Raw genomic sequence first — 21,554 nt, 5'->3', positions numbered from 1 at the left:
TAAGAGCCAAAGAGAAATTATGGAATGCAGTTGTTAAGGTAGATCAGGTTAGGATTAAAATGATGACAAATATAATGAATTCATTTTTATAATGTTGCAGAATAGTAAACGAATAAGTTCTTCTCTAATTTGTAATAATGCAAGGTGATGTGTTGGTGAGAAAATGTTACGTATGAAGCAAGAAGCAAGGAGTTTTACAAAATATTTGGTGATCGGTAATTGGCATGATAACTTTTTAGTAAACTTATGTGAATGTAGATGTATAAAACTCTGGTGTTTAGTTTTAGACAACTAAGGTGGAATCATACATAAAAATAAAGCCCCTTAATTTTATTAGACATTTCCTTTTGTAACTAATGAAAGTGAAGGGTATATATTCATAGATGCTAATTATTTGGCAGCTAGAATATAATTAAATATTTGAAAATTTGAGGTGGCAAATATTAAACATTTTGCTCATGAAATTAGGTGAGAGTTGACCATAGTTGGGATATGTATACTATAATTTGATGAAATAGATTTTAGATATCATATTAATACATGCAAATCTGAAAAAATTCATTACAAAATTTTATCCGAGATTGTTTTCTAATGTGACTTTAAAAATATAGTAATCCCAGAAAATATTCCACTTCTATTTGAAAGAACAAGCATTAGAAGTCATTACGATTTGACTGACTTGTTTCTTTCCAAGTAGTGACAGATTCCAGAGAAGACTTGGAGAATAGTTGAACATTATAACTTTTATTTAAATATGTAAGGAAAAAAGCCATTTTTAGAGATCCATATTTTTCTGCTCTCTTTGGTTTGATTTCTTGGAACTCTTCCTTAAGAATGAAGTATTCTGGGGCATCTGGGTGGCTCAGTTGGTTGTGTCCAACTCTTGATTTCAGTCAAGTCATTATCTCCTGGTTCATGAGATCGAGACCCACTGTCAGGCTCTGAAATGACAGCACGGAGCCTCCTTGGGATTCTTTCTCTCCCTCTCTACCCCTCCCCCACGCTTGTTCACTCTCTCTTTCTCAAAAATAAATACACTTAAAAAATTGTAAGATATTCTGACAAGCGCTAGTGGTTGGAAGATGAGAAATTATAAAGGCACCCACTATTCCATCAACCTGTTCCAACATAGATCTGAGTTCAGAACCTAGGCTAAAATGCCCCTGGGCAAGACGGCAGCCTTGTAGGTTTCCGATGCTTGGAGAATGTGCGGTCTTTGTTGCTTTGGAGAGTCCTACCCTGTGGCAAGGTGCTCGAGTAAGATTTGAGATGAATGAGATATTTGTCCTTGCTCACAGAGACCAGAGAAGGACTTTTGGAAACAGCGTCACATTCTCATTCTCAGACTAGATGAATTTTAGGAAAAAGTACAGGCTTCAGAAGTTGAGGATCTGGGAAAAAAATCCTGTTAGAACAACATGTGACCACACAGCCCTTGGAAAGTGTGTGTATCAGTCTGAAAATCACTGGTACACATGCTTGTTTCTAAAACTGTGGTTTTTAAAAAATATGAAAGGGGCACCTGGCTGGCTCAGCCGGTGGAGCAGGCAGCTCTTGATCTAAGAGTCCAGAGTTTGAGCCCCACTTGAGCATAGAGATTGCTTTAAAATATTATTAAAGTTATTAGGACAACATTAAAGTGAATTTCAAAAAAAAATCACAATTTTACTGGCCTTACGTGAGGCAACTGTCCACATTCTCTCCTAGGTTTCTACTGTCCATATACTGTGTATATAGGTTTTAATGTAATGGTGGTCTTAGTAAACCCAGAGATGTGGGCTCTGCTGTTTTTTTCTATGTTGCTGCTTTTCTGAGGTAATGTTGGGTAATATTCCAGGTGGTACCCAGAGCTCATATGAACCACTTATCACCAATGGTTAGCCCACATGTTTGTACTAAGACTATTAGCTTGTATTCCCTCTGTAACAAATCATCACAGAATCTGTGGCTTAAAACAACACACATTTATTATCATACTGTTCTGGAGGTCAGATGACCTAAAATCATGAGTTTGGCAGGAGTGCATTCCTTCTGGAGGCTCTAAGGGGAAACCAGCCTCCTTTCCTCTTCGGCTTCTAGAGGCCACCTGCGCTGCTTGACTCAGGGCCCCTCCCTTCATCTTCAAGCCAGCGGTCATTATCTTCAAATCTCTCTGTTGTTCCTCTGTCACTGCTCCCCTCCCTGATTTGTAAAGGACCTTGCGATTATATTGGGCCCATCTCGATAGCCAGGCTACTCTCTCCATTTACTTATTATTTTTTAATGTTTTATTTCTGAGAGAGAGACAGACAGACAGGGGAGGGGCAGACAAGAGAGGGAGACACAGAATCTGAAACAGGCTCCAGGCTCTGAGCTGTCAGCACAGAGCCCGATGTGGGGCTCAAACCCAGGAACCGCGAGATCATGACCTGAGCCGAAGTCAGTCGCTTAAACGGCTCACCCACCCAGGTGCCCCTACTCTCGCCATTTAAAGGCCAGCGGATTAGCAACCCAATTTCCCTCTGCCACCTACCCTAACAGATCTACAGGTTCTAGGGATTAGGACAAACATTTTGATAGGCTATTCTGCCTACTACAGACCCTAAAATCAGTTTGACTGTCACTGAATTTCCCTCCCCCTCTTTTTTTTCTGGAAAAAAACAAGGCCATTTGGTGTATTCTCATTCCATGTTGCTTGCCTGCCAACAGTGCGCCGCACTCTCCACTAAAACATATTTAGGAACAGCCTTGTTCAATGTGCTTACAAATATGATTATTGTTAACATTTTCAATTATTTAACATTTATTGAGCACCAACCATGCGCTAAGAACTCTTCAAAACATACAATTAGTCATGGTTGTTGCCTAAAGGGCTTCCTATTTAAAATTAGACAGACAAGTCTAAAATTAGATGCAAGCGTCTATGAATAGCAGTGCTTTGCAAAAGGACTGCATATCCCAGACACGTCAGATGTAGTGCTTCCTATCATGTGTTCCCGAAACTCCTCTTCGCTCTCCTAAGACCTAGAAATGTGCTCTATACAGAAAATACACACTGAAAGTTTATGCAGACAGGAAGAAATGTTGTGTAAATGCCACTTACGAGCAGTTTTTATAGTCTGGAACAACTGCCTTGGATTTGTATCTCCTATCTTACAACAAATAAGGTCTTTTTGTGTTCTAGGGTTAGGATTTAGCAATGAAAATATCTCTTAAATGATGCACAGTATGAGAAGTAATTGATAATTAGATGAAGAAAGTTTCAAAAGCTCCTACTGGGAATGTCAAGCCAAGCTCTGAGAAGTCCAGAGCCATTTAAGATACTGTTTCACACTGTAACTCAAGAGCAACCAGAAAACCATTTCTACAGGTTAGATCGAACCAACCATTTTGTTAGTGTCTTTCAACCAGGATGGCTGGTTGAAATATAAACATGTACATATTACTTGTTCTAAACTTTTAATGGGTTTCCCTGGCAATAACTTTCTCCCTGTACCAGGTCTAGGGAGGAGGGTTGCAGAGGTGAATTCAATTTATGTACTTGCCACCCACCCCTCCCACCCCTCCTTGCCTTTTTAAAAACGGAAGCATGTTTATGATAATATTTTAAAATACCAGTATGGGGGTACCTGGGGGTTAAGCTTCGGTTAAGCATCCGACTTCAGCTCAGGTCATGATCTCACGGTTCATGATTTCGAGCCCTGCATTGGACTCTGTGCTGACAGCTCAGAGCCGGGAGCCTGCTTCAGATTCTGTGTCTCCCTCTCTCTCTCTGCGCCTTCCCTGCTCACACTCTCTGTCTCTCAAAAATAAACATTAAAAAAATTTTTAAAATACCAGTATGTTTTGTTTGATGGACCCTAGGGGCCAAACCTCTTCATTTATTTGATGATAAACGAACTGAGAACCCAAGGTAAGGTGAGTTGCTTAAACTCATAAGAGTTACTGTTCTCTAGTTAATATCAGGGTCAGCACTTGGATCCCAGTGACCTGTAATACCAGTGGGTATTCTTCCATTTCACCTTGATGCTCCTTGTCTGCATCTTCAGTCTCCTCTGCCCTCCACTGGTACCCATATTTTCCCTACAGCTTTTTAAAATTAAAGGGGAATATTTCTGCAATGCTTTGTATGCACTATCATTGACTTTTCCCAAATGTTCTTCCAAAATGTCAGGTAGACTGTCAAAGCATCCATCTATAGCTTCAAGGAGAGGCCCAAATTGTAATGCTCCCTGAAGAACGATGACATGATGCTCCCCTGTGAGGATGATTGATGAGGACGTGAGGTCCTCTGACCTGGCCGGTTAGCACTTTGGGCACAAGCATGGGTGAAGGCCTCTGCCTGCTCTCACCACAGAGCACGGCACCAGGGGTTCCACCACAGTATGCCAGCCACATCTGGCTGTGCGAGACCGGTTGTTATATAAATTAAAAGAAGTTGCTGTTCATCCCACCCCCTTCCCACAATCACAGTAGCAGATGGAAGAGCTGAGACACGGTCTTGTTTCTAGGGACCAGTGCTCTTGTTGGAAGAAGACTTCAGGGCCGGTCTCACCCTTTCTGCATTTTTGCTTCATGCTGAAGCATGGCGTCTCGAGCCTTACCAAGTCTATTTCTAAACTGCTTCATGCCACCTCCCTCTGATTGTACAACATTGCTTTCATTTAAATCTAGGTCCATCACTGACCACCTGTGTGAGAGCTGGCATGTTTTACAGCCCCCGCCCATAGTTTGGTTTCCTCATCTGTAAAACATAGGCAATTTTGGCATCTATCTCCTAGGATTTCCACGAAGGTTTCATGAGAAATCATAGGAAAAGCACTTAGAAAAACTAATTAGGCACAGTATTGGTGTTCAATAAATCATGCTTTATTCTTGTTATTATAATATATATCAATGGGGCAACTACTCTGTGCCTAGGGCTGAGGCAGGTACGTGGGGCAATTAATAAGATAAAAACCTTGCTCTCAAGGAGCTCCCCGTCAGCTGCAGAGAAGCTTGTGTAAAAGATAAGGACAATTTCGAAAGACCTAGGGAGATCTCAAAGTAGATGGTGACTAATTGTGGAGGTGAGACTTCTAAGCAGACCTCACAATAGGAAGAAAGGGTCAAGCAGACACGGGAACAAATTGCCTAAGGATAAGATGGTGTCTCCTGTGAATATCCCCAGTGCCTGGGACAGTAGTGCTGGTTCTTGCTAAGGGTTTAGCGGCATGGAGATTAACAATTGTGTTTTTTTAAATTGTGAATAAAGTGGAGCAGCTAGAGCTAAATTGATTATTACATCAAGGAGGGTAAAGGAAAATAAAATTTTTCATCATGTCCCCGGTGCCTAAACTGTGCTTGAGGAATAGATAACCTCAGGCAGTTACAAAACATATTTTCTAGAAACTTTAAGGCAGCACTATCTGGTAGGAATATAATTTAAGCCACATAAATAATTTCAAATTTTCTACTGTCCACATTTAAAAGGAAAAGAAGCAGAGAAAATAAAACTTAATAATATGGTTTAATTAACTGGATACATTAAAATTATCATTTCAGTGTGTTGTCAACATAAAAATCATCCATGAGATATTTACATTTGTTTTGGCAATCTGAGTTTTTGCATTCCATTGTTGTACATTGTCTACTTATAACACATCTTAGTTCATACTAGCTATGTCTTCTTAAATTCTTTTTTTAATGTTTATTTTTGAGGGGGCGGGTAGGTCTGAGAGAGGGAGATGCAGAATCCAAAGCTGGCGCCAGGCTCTGAGCTGTCAGCACAGAATCTGACAAAGGGCTCGAACTCACAAACTTGGAGATCATGACCTGACCCAAAGTCGGATGCTCAACCGACTGCGCCACCCTGATTCCCCCAGTCTAGCTATGTTTTAAGTGCTCAATAGTCATATCACACTAGTGGTTTCCATACTGGACATTGCAAATCTAAAAATTTTAGTGATATTGGAGATGAAAAGAAAACTACATACTTGAAAATATTTTACCTCCAAAAATAAACTAAAATAATCTGGGTAATTCTACATGTCATAAACAGTTCTCTGATGGCAGAACATACTAAGATTGTTTCAATAATCCCCTCTCTAAGAGTTTTCCAGGAATAAAGGCAAACACAAATCGAGTCTGACGACTTGCCTGACGTGATGATTAATTAAGACATATGGGTGAGCATAAAGCAAGATTTCCTCCTATAATCAGTCTTCCACTGACCTTCATTAAGGACAAAGGGCATTTTAATGGATGAAGCCTTCACCTTTAATAAGCCTTTACTCTGTTATTTCCTATGGAACCATTCATTAGATTAACAAAACAATCTTAGCTGGCTAATGACAGAACTGTGGTCAGAACCCCAGGGGTAGCCTAAGTCACCATTAGAGCCTGAAGGCAAAATGTCACTTGGGCCACCTCATCCAATCCAGTCAAGAATACATTGACCTCTAATTGTATTCAGAGAGTTCAAGAGCTCAAGAGGTTACAGATGAGGGTGAGTGGATCCATGCTTTGTACCATCATGTCAGCTCAGAACAAGGATATATGTAAGCATAAAAGAGATTGGTATGGGCAAGGGTGAGGCATTTTGTTTCTGCTTCTAAATGATATCCCTGTTTATCATGGACTCCTTTAGAGGAGGTATATTTGTTTATTGTTCAAATACATTTTTAGTTTGGAATAATTCTAGATTTGCAGAACAATTGGCAAGATGGTACAGAGAATGCTTTGTGTACCTATCCCCGATTTCTCCCTTACATAACCATGGTACATTTGTCAAAACCAGGAAATCAACATCGGTACATTATTATTAAGAAAACCCAAGATTTTACATTGACAAACAAAATTTCTCAGCAGAGAGAATTGTGTAAAAACCACAATATCAAGGCACTTTTGGATCTTAATTAAAAAAGATGACTTCTATCTTGGAGAGAAGAGGAATAGGAGTCAAGGATGCAAGAGGTAGAATGATGACATCAACCCAGGATGGACATTGGGACGAGCTCTTAAAGTCAGTTCAGAAAGCACTTCTTTATGAAGACTTCCCCAACCATATGCCAGTAGTGTTCTCACTAGAGGACAAACCTTCACAACACTTTGTGTTACATTGCCTGGGACTGATAATCACCCACATGCTAGCTGAAAAAAAGAAAAGGGATGTGAGTATTCAAGGTACAGTTATTATAGCTTCTCCTGCCACACTTCTTGCCTCCCATCACTCTCTGTTAGCTAATATGCTGTTCAAAAGCATCTCTGAAAGTTTTACGCATGAAGAATTTACATTGGGTCCCTTACCTTTTGAATTCTTGAAAGGGAGATACATACCTCTAAAAATACATAGTTTTGGAATCATCATAGATAACACATCTTAGCAAATTGAGGTAAAGGTACTCTTAAAATGAATTCAGGGGGAATTGAGTCTACTCAATTTACTACTGACTTTATTTAAGTGTTAAAAAATTTTTAATGTTTATTTTTACTGAAAGAGAGACAGAATGCAAGCAGGGGAGGGGCAGAGAGAGAGTGGTAGACAACAAATCTGAAACAGGCTCCAGGCTTAGACTGTCAGCATAGAGCCCAAGACAGGGCTTGAATCCACGAATTGCAAGATCATGAACTGAGCCAAAGACAGATACTTAACTGACTGAAGATTAACCAACTGAGCCACCCCTACTACTGACTTTAAATTCAACAAATATAATTTGAGCAACTGCCATCCACTTGGCATGTTCTAGGTGTGCTGTGAGGGCCACTTCTATAGGAATACCAATTCATAGAATGTTTCTCTCTTTGACTCTAAGTTCCTTGGTGGTAGGGACTCTGAGAACTGTGTCTTATTTAATCCCTTTCACTCTTAGACACTCAAGGTCTGCAACATTTTCCAATATCTAGGAGTTGCTCAATCATGTTATTGAACCAATAATGGACAAGTAACTATTAAATGGATAGACTGGTTTGAATGAATGAAAAGATGAGCTAATAGAGGAGTAATTCCTAGTCATTGTCCTTGAAGAGATTACCCACTGGAAAGAGGCATACAGAAACACAGAGAGAACTATAATGCATGGTGGAATGAAGTAAATACCATTTAACTTAAGCCCACTTAAAAATTTAAAAAAAGCACTTCTGAGGTTGGGGTGAGAATGTCACCTCTTGGGAAAATAAGCTAGGGGTAGGGCAGTAATTTCATTATCCACAAGGAGGGATAGGATGTCACAGTCAGAGGTGGGAAGAGAAACACATGAGAACATTCTAGCTGTGAGAACAGAGTGGACGAGCACAGCCAAGTGAGAAATCATAAACGTTTGAAGACTTTGGTTTAGACAGCTTATATGGCGTACGTAGGTAAGTAAGGGAAAAGAAAGGAGATTCATACACTGGGTCTACATTATGTGTATCCTTGAATGCCTGGGTTTGTCAATTTGAAGTGACAACACAGGTAAATCATGAGGAAAAGCTGGGTTGGCATGAGGGTCATAAAGTAAGTTTGTTTTAGCACATCTTCCAAATACATAATAGTGCTAAGGAAAAGATTGGATTTACAGGAAAGAAAAAGGGCTTTGTGATAATACAATGCTACAATTTGTCTTTAGATTCTGTAATAAGAAATCAGGATTTCTCCTGTGTGTAACATAGGAGTCTATGTTGTGATGCAATCATTCTATCTGTCCAGCCAATGAAATAGAAAGAAAGCCATTAAAGCAATTTTGTTAAATAAACAATTGGTCATTTTGGAAGTTAATACTTTTTCTTTATGTTACATTAAAAGGTATGGGATCAAGCTGACCTGAGCTTTCCAAACAGAAGCTGAATAATCAACTTCATGTTATTTTTTAAATTTTATTTATTTATTTTAGAGAGAGAGAGAGAGATTGACTGCAAGGGAGGGACAAAGAGAGGGAGAAAAAGAAAGAGAGCATGAACAGGGGAGGGGCAGAGAGAGACAGAGAAAGAGAATCCCAAGCAGGCTCTGCACTGTCAGCAACAAGCCTGACATGGGGGCAGACTCACCAACCAGGAGATCACGACCTGAGCCAAAATCAAGAGTCAGATGTGTAACCAACTGAGCTATCCAAGTGCCAGCGTCTTGAGTGGGCCAAGTATTCTTAGTTACAGCAAAGAAAAGTCCCACGAGCATCTCCTTAATGCCCTTTATTTCAAAATTTGTCATTGCAGGGGAATAACTATGCTTGTAGGAAAATCTTCTTTGGGGAAAGGACATGCTGGACCACTTTGCTGAGTGGTTCTTCTCTATGTGCATTTCCAGGGCCTTACGCTGCTCTTGCTGGGTGCCTCGGTGGCTAACTCTGAGAGTGGTAAACCCCCTCAGTTCCCAGCCCCAAGCTTGCTGGGTGTAAAGATAGAGGGTATCAGCAATAATTGCTGTGTGTGCACATCTGTGGTGGTCTTCTGCATTGAGATTCTAGCCAGAGCCAGGCAGCAACCCACCCCACCCCTCCACCCCCGCTCTTAATTTTTGCTGTCACACCATTAAAGGAAATGAGATTATGGCACAAATCATCCTTCACGTGACTTCAGCATCGAAGGTTAGTGAGATATTGCAGAGATAATTCCACAGCCGCCATGGCCCTTGATAATAATTGCAATGTGACCACAGGGGATCACCTTCTAATAGGCTTTTGTTCACTCAATTCAGAGTCTGTTGTGTGCTCTGAGTTTGGATAATTAAAGTTGTGTCTCAGAAGCCACATGTGGTAGCTCATAATTATGTAGTCGAGTCTGAGAGGAAACTGAGGTGACTGACACCCGGGCTGGAGTGAAGAACAGGGGCCCTGGTGACCAGGAAGAAAGAAACCAGTCTTCTCATTTGGGAACAGGGGGATGGTGTTCACTCCACAGCATCCATTGCTTTATTTATTTTAAAACAAAAATGAGTAATTACAGCCCTTCCCAGTCCAATCCCTAACCCGCTGGAGGGACTTTTCATAACCCTTTTCTCTTGCTTCCAACAAAAGAATGGTAGCTGACCTGGGCAGCGAAGAAAACATACATGGCTTATTGAAACAGCATCGTGGTTTAATTATTTAATCATTTGCATGTTGAGTGATTTGCATAAAAGCAGGAAAAGTCCCATGTTGGAATTTGGCCTGTACCTCCTCTTATTCCTCACTGGAGAAAAGATCTCAAAATTTGGCCTGGTGTAAGCTCTTTAATTTCAGAGAAATGTGAACTTGGGAAAGCTTAGGTTTGTTATTGTAGGGACACAATATTTGAAAGGAAAACAAATCCAAAGACCGGATCCCGTAGGGCCAAGTTTCCCAAGTCAGTTTATGGCTGTCAAAGAAGCGAAGTACTTGACTTTCCCCATCCAGTTTGCCCTCGAAAAGGCATTCTTCAGAGCAGGGCAGGCAGACTGCTTTGGTAAGTGGGGGCCTTTCCAACATTTGGAGACTGGGCCCCAGATTTTCTATATTAAACCCGTGAGAGATGGCTATTGGATCATTCTGTTTAAAATTGGAAATGTTAGTACAGATCATCTTTTATCCTAAATCTTTAGACTGATTAGAGGATTCTTGGAACATACTTCTAAGGGGCTTTCAATCTCTGAGCCTTAAAAGTAGAGTTCTGCTTTATTCTAATATAAGACATCTCTTCCTCCAAGTTGTGCCAGCAAAAGGGAGCAGATTTGCTACCCCAAAATATGTTTCTTTGGCATAAAGATTATTTTGAGAGCTAAAAGCAATCAAAACCCAGCAGAAGCTTTTTACCTCCCCCTCAGCAGCCTAAATTTACACTGGAAAGGGAGCATGTACCGGAATAAAGCTATTACCAGAGGTACCTTTTACCTAACATACTTCTCTGCATAACAGGGCAACCTTTGTTTTCCTGCCTTCCTGGGAGTGGCTTTTCTCCCCTTCGCATCCCCAGACCTCTGCCCCTCTTCTTAGCTTAGGATGTTATAGATGTCTCAAATACCTGGCTGCCATTTGAGTTTTCATATCTTTACAGTGCTCCCGTAGCTACATAATTAAATTTGTGTTTCTCCTGTTAATCTCTCTTACAGCAATTTAATTACTAGACTAGCCAAAGAACCTAGAAGGTAAGAAGGGATGACTTTTTTTTATCCCCTACACCAGGTAGACGAACTGCTTCATTCAAACACTGTTGTCTGTCTGAAGTACAGCAAATTTATTCTTCGCCCAATGTGCAAACAACAATCGATATTCAGAATAGTGCCCTTTCCTAAGGCTTTGCCTTCATGAAAATGAAACATATTTCGTACTGAGCACCATATGGTGTTTGTGAAGAGTGGACACACAGATGCTTCCTAATTAAAGCATTAAAGTTTGTCATGAGCAATGGCAGCCACAGATGATTTTGGCTGGGTGTGTGTAGGGGAGGGGGTCGCTGGGAAGGGATCCCAGAGAGTGGCTGAGGTGGGAGGCTGGCTCCCAGCCTTTTCAAACCCACTCTCTGATTGGTCCTCAGGGAACAGATAATGGCAAGAGGCAGTTAATTTGAAGATAATTGAGAGATCTCTTTCCTGTCTTCACACAATGAAATAAGGTATGGGGCCTCAGCTGGCACTTGCACTCTGGCAGGAAGAAAAGGGCCCAGAATCATCTGCTAAAGCTGCCACCTCATTTTCACCTTCTCACACAAAGCTGGGAAACCCCTTTCCTGCCTACACCCCCCCCCGCCCCCCCTTCCAGGACTCCCAGGCATGCACCCTGCACTCTCGGTTATTGTTTCAACACCTCGGACCCTAAGTAAGACTTGGCAGGGAGGGGACATTAGAGAACTAGGATGGCCTATCTGGAAAACAAGGCCTGGGCCTCTGAAAACACAAGCTCACAGACCAACCAGAGAAAGAGCACCCCTCAGATGGCAGGTTTTCTTCGAGAAAGGAACTGGTTTTCAAACCTTTTTTTCTTTTCCTTTCTTTCTCGGCATCCTTGCTCCTATGTACAAAACTGTGTCTAAACCACTGAAGCCCAAGAATAGGGAGGCGCTTTCTCAGGTTCACTTCTCCACACACACACCTCGTGAGAGAGGGGACATGTACAAGGAATAGACGGGAACCAGGCTCCATGATTCCCTTTGAAAGCTGCCCTGAGAAGGGGAAGAAGTGGATCATTAACAAGATCCTTTCCTCTTTTCTGCCTCCCTTCCCAGCTCCGTTTTTCTTCTCTCTTAGGGCCGCTTGCTCATAAATTCTAGGAAACGCTTGGTCCAAGTAGGTGGAAAAATCACCTGATTTCCTCTTTGAACCCACACTTGTGAAGAATAACTGGAAATTAGAATTACATAAGTGTGAAAAAGAAGGTTGCTCTTTTTCTCTCAAAACAGGGGAACTCAGTGGTGACAAGCTTATGGGCATAACCATGCTAAAGAACCCCAAAAAGTGAAAAGAGCCAGATTTACCGCATTTATTCCTCATCAGGAGAGCCCTAAAGAAAACGATTTATGGTAGTTGGCACACAGGCAGAGAGTGGCAGGGAGCAATCTGAATGAGAAAGCCACGCAGGAGAAGCTGGATTAAGGCAGGATGGCTTGGAGGTCAGGAAAGGTAGCCAGACAGCTGGGTTTGCCAGTCTAGTTTCAAGGTTTTTTCTTTTTGAAGGGAAATACATTTTTTTCTGTTGTTTTGGTAAGCTGGAGCCAAGTCTGTTTTGCTTCCCTGTGAGCAGTGACACTGTGGTGATCTCCTCACCAGAAAGCTATCTTTAGGTTTGCTCCTGAGGAGCACCAGACCGGTGAAAATATTGGTCTCTGTTGTGATTGATTGCCTAGAAGAGACAGAATGGGGATAGATTGCTGGGACCATAGAAATAAAAGAATAGTGGAACTAAAATGAAAAGTTTCTGATGATCACATGAGACCCCAAAGAAAGCAAAGAGGTAAGATTCAAACTTGCAGAAGAGCTAAACTAACACATGTTTAGTATTGAGGAGAGGCAATTAATAAAGGTATAAAATCAACAAAAATAAAGCAACCCAACAGAAAAACTAGGTAAATGACAGAAATAGATACTTTATGGTAAAGGAAAGACAAATGAGGAATACATACAGGGCAAAATGCGGAGTTCCACTAGTAGGCAGAAAATAGAAATTAAACCCAAAGGACAAGGGCACCTGGGGTGGCTCAGTTGGTTAAGCATCCAACTTCGGCTCAGGTCATGATTTCACGGTTTGTGGGTTCGAGCCCCACGTTGGACTCTGTGCTGACAGCTAGCTCAGAGCGTAGAGCCTGCTTCAGATTCTGTATCTCCCTCTCTCTCTGACCCCTCCCTGCTTACTCTGCCCCCCCCCAGAAATAAATAAAACATTAAAAAAAATTTTTTAAAAACCCCAAAGAACAATCTAATTTCTACCGGATTAGCAAACAATTGAGAAATCTGACAGTCTCAAGTGCTGATGTGAGTGTAGACAAAGAGGTTGCTGCTACACTCTGGAGTGGGTGTGAGCTGGCACTACCACACCAGAAAATTATTGGTTTTTTTTTGACTCCCTAGTAATTCTGTTTTGGGACATAGCCCCTTGGTAATTTCTGGTCTATCTACAAGAATGGCCCAAGCACACTGTTTGTGAGAGCAAAAACCTAGCCAAACATTCTGAAAGGTCATCAGTAGGCAGATTTAAGACTAGAGCATGATTGTGGAGTACTCTACAGCAGTGAGAATAGATGAATCAGAGTAGTATATACATAATGCAGAATCTCATAAACAATATTTAGTGAAGAAGGAAAAAAGCCCTAGGTTTTACAAGATTGCCTACAGTATGAGGCCATTTTTCTAAAGCCCAAATCAGGCAAATTAAACAATGTGTTATTTAAGTACAGTCGGGGGGCGTCTAGGTGGCTCAGCTGATTCAGGGTGGACCAGCTCAGGTCATGATCTCACAGTCAGTGGATTGGAATCCTGTGTCAGGCTCTGTGCTGACAGCTCAGAGTCTGGAACCTCCTTTGGATTCTGTGTCTCTTTCTCTTTGCAGTCTCTCTCAAAAAATAAATATTTTANTCTAAAGCCCAAATCAGGCAAATTAAACAATGTGTTATTTAAGTACAGTCGGGGGGCGTCTAGGTGGCTCAGCTGATTCAGGGTGGACCAGCTCAGGTCATGATCTCACAGTCAGTGGATTGGAATCCTGTGTCAGGCTCTGTGCTGACAGCTCAGAGTCTGGAACCTCCTTTGGATTCTGTGTCTCTTTCTCTTCTGCTTCCCCATTTGCAGTCTCTCTCAAAAAATAAATATTTTTAAAAAACACTAAAAAAAATGTATAGTTGATTCTCTTTATTCTCAGTAGTTATGTTCTCTATAAAGTTGCAGTGAGCTTAATTAGCAAATCCTGAACCATTGCTCCTAAGGAAAATAAACATACATACCCACCTACACACCCCAGATAGATTATAATCTTAAATTCGAAAAACAACTCCCTCCCCCAGTAGATTCTATTTTCTTTAGTATACAGAAAAGAAAATGAAGTTCAGAACTGTTCAGATTTGCCTAAGCCACCTCACTAACAAGTACCCAGAGCTTGGATTGAAACGTTCACCTGACCCCAGAGCCTGTGCTATTTGCACTAGGCTGCCCTGTCCCTTGCTTTTCCATTCTCTGGTCATTCTGTGTGAGTTGGAATAAGAAGGCACAGTGTTGTCTCAATTGACCTCAGGTGTGGTTGTATTTATTTGGGTGATTCAAATTTTTCTCTGCTCTGTGTGTGTCCACAAATGACTGTAAAAACATTCAATCATTTTGGTTGGCTGTTGTGTCAAGGCTACTGGACATGTCTAGTCATGTCTGAAATTCAGTGATGAACCCTTTCTAGACATAAGCGAATCTCCTTACATGCAGGTGTGTGTGTGTGTGTATACAAAAATATAAACATTGGATATCACAAAGCATTGTGATGCCCCTTGATTTAATTAACATTAAAAATTTTTCATCTGTAGTTTCCACCATGTATTACATTTATGGTGGGAAAATGATATTAAGTATAATGACCTATATACTCTCAGAGAAGATTGCAAAGCCCCTAATACATACAAATATGGGCTTTCCCTCTCTTTACTCTGAAAAGAAACTGTTGTAATTTTTGTTTTTGAGAGGGTATTTTAAAACCGATATTTCTCTAATTATTAGAATGGATAGGAAAGGACAGTAAAGGCATTGACTAGCTTATATGTCTACAAATGTGAGTATACTTTTCTGCAGATCAGCAATAATTAGTTACAAAGTAACTACAGTGTATGTAGCTTTAAGCATATTTATCAGGAAATAAGAATGGTTAAAAGCAAAAATTAGCCGAGGGTTTAACTCCCAAGTTGGAAAAAGGGTAACAACATTCAAAGAAGGAAATAATAAAGAACAGAAATGAATAAAATAGCACCTATGTATATACTCTTAGGCTCACAAGTGAGGAATAGAGGTTGACCAAGCCTCAAAGTTGTTTCTTTAGAAATATTCCTGATACTGACAGACTTCTAGAATAAATGATTAAAAAAAAAGAATTTATCAATTATACCCCAAAGACAGAACGAAAAGGGAGAAATTACTACAGAAGATAACACTGTTTAGAGATAACATTAAGAAAATGAATAGGAAAGCCACGATCCGGGAAAAAAGATTTGTAAAAAATATATATATGACAAAGGACTTGAACAGAATATATAAAGAATTCTTATAGTCCAAGAATAAAAAGCTGAACAGCTCCAATAAAAACATACTTCTCAAAAATATATATACAGGACCAAAAGTACATGAAAAAGTATTCAATATCATTAAATACAGGGAAATTCAAATGAAAACAAGTTAGATATCCCACTAGACTACCCACTAGAATGTCTAAAATTTTTAAAGATTGATGATACCAAATGTTGATAAGGATGTAGAACTGGAACTTTCCTACTTTGCTGGTGGCGGTGGCCAACCAAAGAGAGGGAGAGGGCGTGGTCACACTGAGTGCTGGCAGTGAGAGCGTGGGTGCATCGTCTGCAGGTAATTTTAAAAAAATACTTGTCCCCCCCCAAAGTAGCTTTTTGTTGGGCTAACTGTGAAACAATTATTGAGGTTACTCTTGATTTTAACAATGTATGTGTAAGCTTTAGCACACGTACAATTTTATTTATCCTTTAATAATCATTGCATTTTACATGGAACTAAGGTCCAGTTCTCCCAATTATACAATCATTCTCCTCCACAATCACACTCAGCTACATGTGTTTTGAGAACAAGCCCCTTATGGTTCAAAATCTTTTCGACTGCCTTCAGAGCACAATTTTTATCTCCAACCCACCCCTGTCCACCACACATGGTTGCATTTAAACAGTAGATTTGAAATAAACAACGAAAGCACAGTGGTTGTAAAGTCAAAGAAACAGAACTTTTGTTATATGAATTCTGTCATTCTGTGTGACTACTTGGAGTTTTTATTTGTGTTTAAAATTTAAAACAGAGGCATCAAGTCCAAACTGCAGTGTATAATACTTGCATACCTAATGCTATTTATAATATTAATAACTAACATTATATGTCTGCTATGTGCCAAACACTGTGTTCATTTTCTCATCTGTTATAGTGATCACAGAGGTAGATATTGTTTTCTTCCCCACTAATAAATGAGGAAGCCAAGGCACAGAGGGAGCACCTACATCGTCCTATGCTGGTAAAAGGCAAAGTCAGAGTTTGGACCCATTAAGTCTTATTCTAGATAGAGGCACTCTCCATCACACTGCATCACAGCCTCCCCCTCGTATGTGTGTACGTGTTATGTCCTGATCTAACTCCATATGCATATTTGTGCTTCTATCCACACGTGTGTTCTTACAGTCANGCACCTACATCGTCCTACGCTGGTAAAAGGCAAAGTCAGAGTTTGGACCCGTTAAGTCTTATTCTAGATAGAGGCACTCTCCATCACACTGCATCACAGCCTCCCCCTCGTATGTGTGTGCGTGTATGTCCTGATCTAACTCCGTATGCATATTTGTGCTTCTATCCACACGTGTGTTCTTACAGTCCAGAGTATGCACTGGCTCTTGAACAAGTTAAAAGTGAGGACAAGCTAGGAGGTCAGCAGTACATCTCTCTGGGAGCCATGATAATAAACACCAGAGGTGGCTGTGCAACTGCTTGGATCCGAATTCTCCTCTCCTTTTCTTTCTCCCACTCGTCCATCCAATAAAGAGTCTCCCACACATGGAATGAGGGAGCCTTGGGCTTCTGAGGACGTTCGGGAAACTAGCGACACTCACACCTGTTTAGGCTTATGTTCCCTGACAGTTTTAGAGGCACAGTATGGCCCCAGGTCCTTGTGTGGAGATTGGGGGTGTGGGGCTTCCTACCAGCCAGCATGTATTCAGAGTTCATCGCGGCTGCCTAGAGACTACTGCAGTGTTTTCCATTAAGGACAAACTAGTTTGACTCCCGAGTATTTCCAGGAATATAGAACTTTTTGATGCTGTGTTCTTTCCATCTTATCGTTTCCGAGCTCTAATTAAACAATACCATGTGTCCCCTAGTCACTGGCTGATTGCACTACTGTTTTTGATAATGCCTGGAGCATGAACTGATTCTTGGTCTGATCCTATTAAATTCCGCACCTTTTTCGGGCACAATCTTTGAGGTATGTTCTGACCCCAGAAGGGCTTTCCTTACCTATCTCTTTCCTTGGTTCTCTCTCCTAAACTAGCCACCCTACTAGTTTAGTTTGTCGTTCTCAGAGAGCTACCAGCTGCCTCTTAGTGGTTTCCATACAACACCCAGTACTCATCCCAACAAGGGCCCTCCTCAGTGCCCATCACGCATTTTCCCCTCTTCCCCCATCTCCAATATCTTAGCATCCTTAGGCTTGAGCCTCCCCCATGCTCTGTTTCAAATAAAGTCAATTCTTTTGGGAAGACATTCAGAAGTCTCTGTTCTTGTGGACTGCCTTCCTCCCTGGCAAAAATCTCTGAGCTACTGCTCCAGAGGTGGGAAGAGTGTCCCACCTTTGCCTTGAGAGTAGGGTGCTGGGCAGGGACGTTTCACCTTCTCAGTTGGTTTCTCCCAGCATGTGATGTCCACCCTAAGAGTAAGCTGTGACAAGAACAGTTGGAGCTCCAAAATTCTGGCACTGCCATGCCTGAGGTAGGACCTCTCCCTTATGAGTGGAGGGCTAGGGGAAGGAAGGGAGCATCGTCATATCCACACTTTCCAGGATCTTACTATCTGCAAGTCATTGCTGAAGGGAGTGAGAAACCTGGTGGCCATTTCTTTTCAATGAGATACTGTATCCCTTGACTGGGAGATAAGGGGATAGAGATCCCTTTTTTCTTGGCCATACCTGTGCAGTGTGGAACATCCACTTCTCTCAGCTGTTGGAAGGCAGTAGTAGAGAGAGAGCATGGCTTATGGCTTAAGGGTCAGAGACTATTACTGCCCTAAGGTTTAGTAGAGATCCTTGAATTAACGTTTGTTTTTTTTTTTAAAAATTCTTAATGCTTAATTATTTTTGAGAGAGAGAGGGAAACAGAGACAGAGCATGAGTTAGTTGGGAAGGGGCAGAGGGAGAGGGAGAGGGAGACACAGGATTCGAAGCAGACTCCAGCCTCTGAGCTGTCAGCACAGAGCCTGATGTGGGGCTCGAACCCACGAGTCATGAGAACATGCCCTGGGCAGAAGTCAGACACTTAAACTGATTGAGCCACCAAGGCACCCCTTGAATTAATGTATTTTAATTGATGTTTGTCCTTTGGATGATTTCCAGAGACTTTCTATGATTGCTTTTAAAAATAGTTTTCACCAGTTCTGGTTGTTGGGGAATGATTTCATGGAGCTCCTCTCAACCACTATTCTGAAAGTAGAACTCCTTCTCTCTTCCTGCTCTGAATCCAGACCATACATTATTTTCATGAATGCTGTGGTGTTTAAGAGTCTGTCTACCCATCTGATTTTCTGTATGACTCTCTTTAAGGAGAATAACCTGGGGCTAGATGCCCTATAAAAAAACATGGCAGAAGGTCTGAGAAACTGCGCGTTCTGCAATGGATCAAACAGATGGATCTGCTGTATCCACATAACGAGTGTGTCATGTTGAGTGATTGGATCTCCAGGAAATGAGGAATAATAAGGTTGGAGATTCAGCGGTCGTAACCCTTTGGACTGAGGTCACATGTCAAAGAACTCTCCCCTACTCTCTCCAAATTAACCAACTAAATTCATGAACCATTTTTCACAAAATACAGAATGTGGGATGATTTTATATGACTAGTATATGACTAACTTTTTTTTGGTTGGTTATGTATAGATTTACTAGAAAAAAACATTAAAAATATGAATAAGTGTGAATATAGATAGAGATTTATAGAGAGAGTATTTCTTAGTACACAGATAGATTAAAGGTTCAGGTCAGGTGGCAGATACAGCGTTTCCCTTTCAAAAACAAATAAACACAGATTAGACTCCCACACATTTCTAGGAATGTAGTTTTCTGATTCTGTTTTTTCCTTCCATTTTACTGTTTCAGTGCTCTAAAGAGTGCCCCATCCAAACTTTGTTATTCTTTAAGACCCTAGAACATTTGGATGAGATGAGATTACAGTAAAACCTTGGTTTGCGAGCATCATTCATTCCGGAAACATGCTTGTAAACCAAAGCACTTGTATATCAAAGCACATTTCCCCATAAGAAATAATGGAAACTCAGATAACTCATCCCACAACCCAAAAATATTCATATAAAAATGATTACAATACTGGAATATATTATAAAATAATAAAGAAAATCAAAATATAAAGACACCTGTGTTTACCTTTGAGAACCTTCGTGACTGGTATGAGGGAGACGAGAGCGCGTGGTTATTGTGTGGGACGACTTTCACTATCACTAGTGAAATCCTTGCTATCTCTTGGCTCAATGGAATCTTTTTCTCTTTAATGCAACTTTAACAAGGAACCTATCCAATGACCTAGAGTGGAACAAAGCATTCCTCAGCTTTCTCTTGTATGGAGAAGCAAGGGACTGTCCATAGGTGCTTTGAAGTGACAAAAAAATATACTAGTGTCAGTTGTGGGCACTTACTAGCATTCTGAAAAAAAATCACTGATTTCTGCCAACTGTGGCCTGAGACTGAGCATCTGAGCTTGGGAGATGATCACCCACAATCCTGTAGAGAGAGTGAGAGAAAGAAAAGCACCAGTGGCTCAGTTGTGATTATGTGACATTTGGCATCACGTACTACTCATGTGGTAAGGCATCCCTAGTTTATCCAGTTAAAATTTATTAAAGTGTTTGCTTGTCTTGCAGAACAAGTTACTTGCAATCTAAGGCTTTACTGTATACATTTTTTAAATGACACATGCACAGATGCACACCCACACATACAGAGCACATCAAAACTGAAATTTCACAATACTGTTGCTTAGATAAGACTGAAAAGTTATTTACTTCTTCAAAGTATATCACCTTCATTGTGATGCAGGAATACAGCAAAAATTGTAAAGGTGATATGAAAATGAACTTGGAAGGAAGATGTAAACATCAGGTAAAATTTCACATGGTACCAAGTCTGTTTAGACCAAAAAAGTAATTACATGGGGTGTTTAAGCACAGCAAGATGGGGTCTTTAAAATTTTCTCTTCTAATTAGTTATATTGGACAGCCTAAAAAACAGGGGGCTCAAACAGACAAAAGGGGAAAATGGTGGTTCCTCTTCTTCTACCCAAATAGCCTTCCCATTTGTAGCTGCAGGTACTGCTAATCTTTTCCATTTCGTTCTTTGCGAAGCACTAGAAGGATTAGCTTAAATGAGTAGACAGACTGAGTTAACTTAAAAGAGAAGCCCCTGCTGAATTATACAGTCAGCAGGACAGAGGTTAATTAGGAGGGACCCAGCAGAGCCACAGTTCAGATGGACACGAGGCTTCCACTCAATTGCTGCTAATATCCTCATTTTCAAGTTTAAGAGCAACCTTTGAAAGAAGGCTTGTGATCGTTTTCACGGGCTGGTTGCCACATAGACCATTTACGCGTCTGAACACAAAGCACTGATTTTGGTGTCATTTTTTTTAAGGGTTTGTCCTAAAGCAGTTTACAAGTTTAAGAATATGTCTGATCAGGCTGCGAGGGAAAGCATTGTTAATATCCCAGCATGTCTCACGGCAGCCTTACGTGTGGTTTCCCACTGATGTTGACTGTAAACACTTGTGTTTCATGGTGCCCGTGTGCCTCATCTTCCTGGTCAATCTCGCCCCCCTCTCCTTGCTCTTCTCCTGAGAAGAGGATCAAGTTTCAAGGAAATGGACACAGTCCTCCATTGCCCCCTCCCCCCATTTAAAAATTAAGAACAAATTTTGCTGAAAACTGAGCTTCAGAAATAAGATCTGGAACCTACTTCTCTCCCCACCCCTTAATTTAATGCCGTCTGTCTGTGTTCATCTCTATCTTGCTTAACTAGTTTTGTCAGTGAGATTCTATGTGACAGTGTTAACTGACATGGTTTTACTTTTTCTTGTTTCAAGTTGCCCCTGTAGAATATCTGAGTACTTGGGCACATTAGGGATACAGAAAGGAGAAATCAAAGAAGCAATGGGTCTGGAAATTTCTTGGCATAAGGAAGGACTAACCATAATAATTATGAGATCTA

This window comes from Crocuta crocuta, unplaced genomic scaffold, assembly GCF_008692635.1.
Source record: "Crocuta crocuta isolate KB4526 unplaced genomic scaffold, BGI_CrCroc_1.0 scaffold162, whole genome shotgun sequence".
NCBI lineage: Eukaryota > Metazoa > Chordata > Mammalia > Carnivora > Hyaenidae > Crocuta > Crocuta crocuta.
This window is presented reverse-complemented; position numbering follows the sequence as displayed.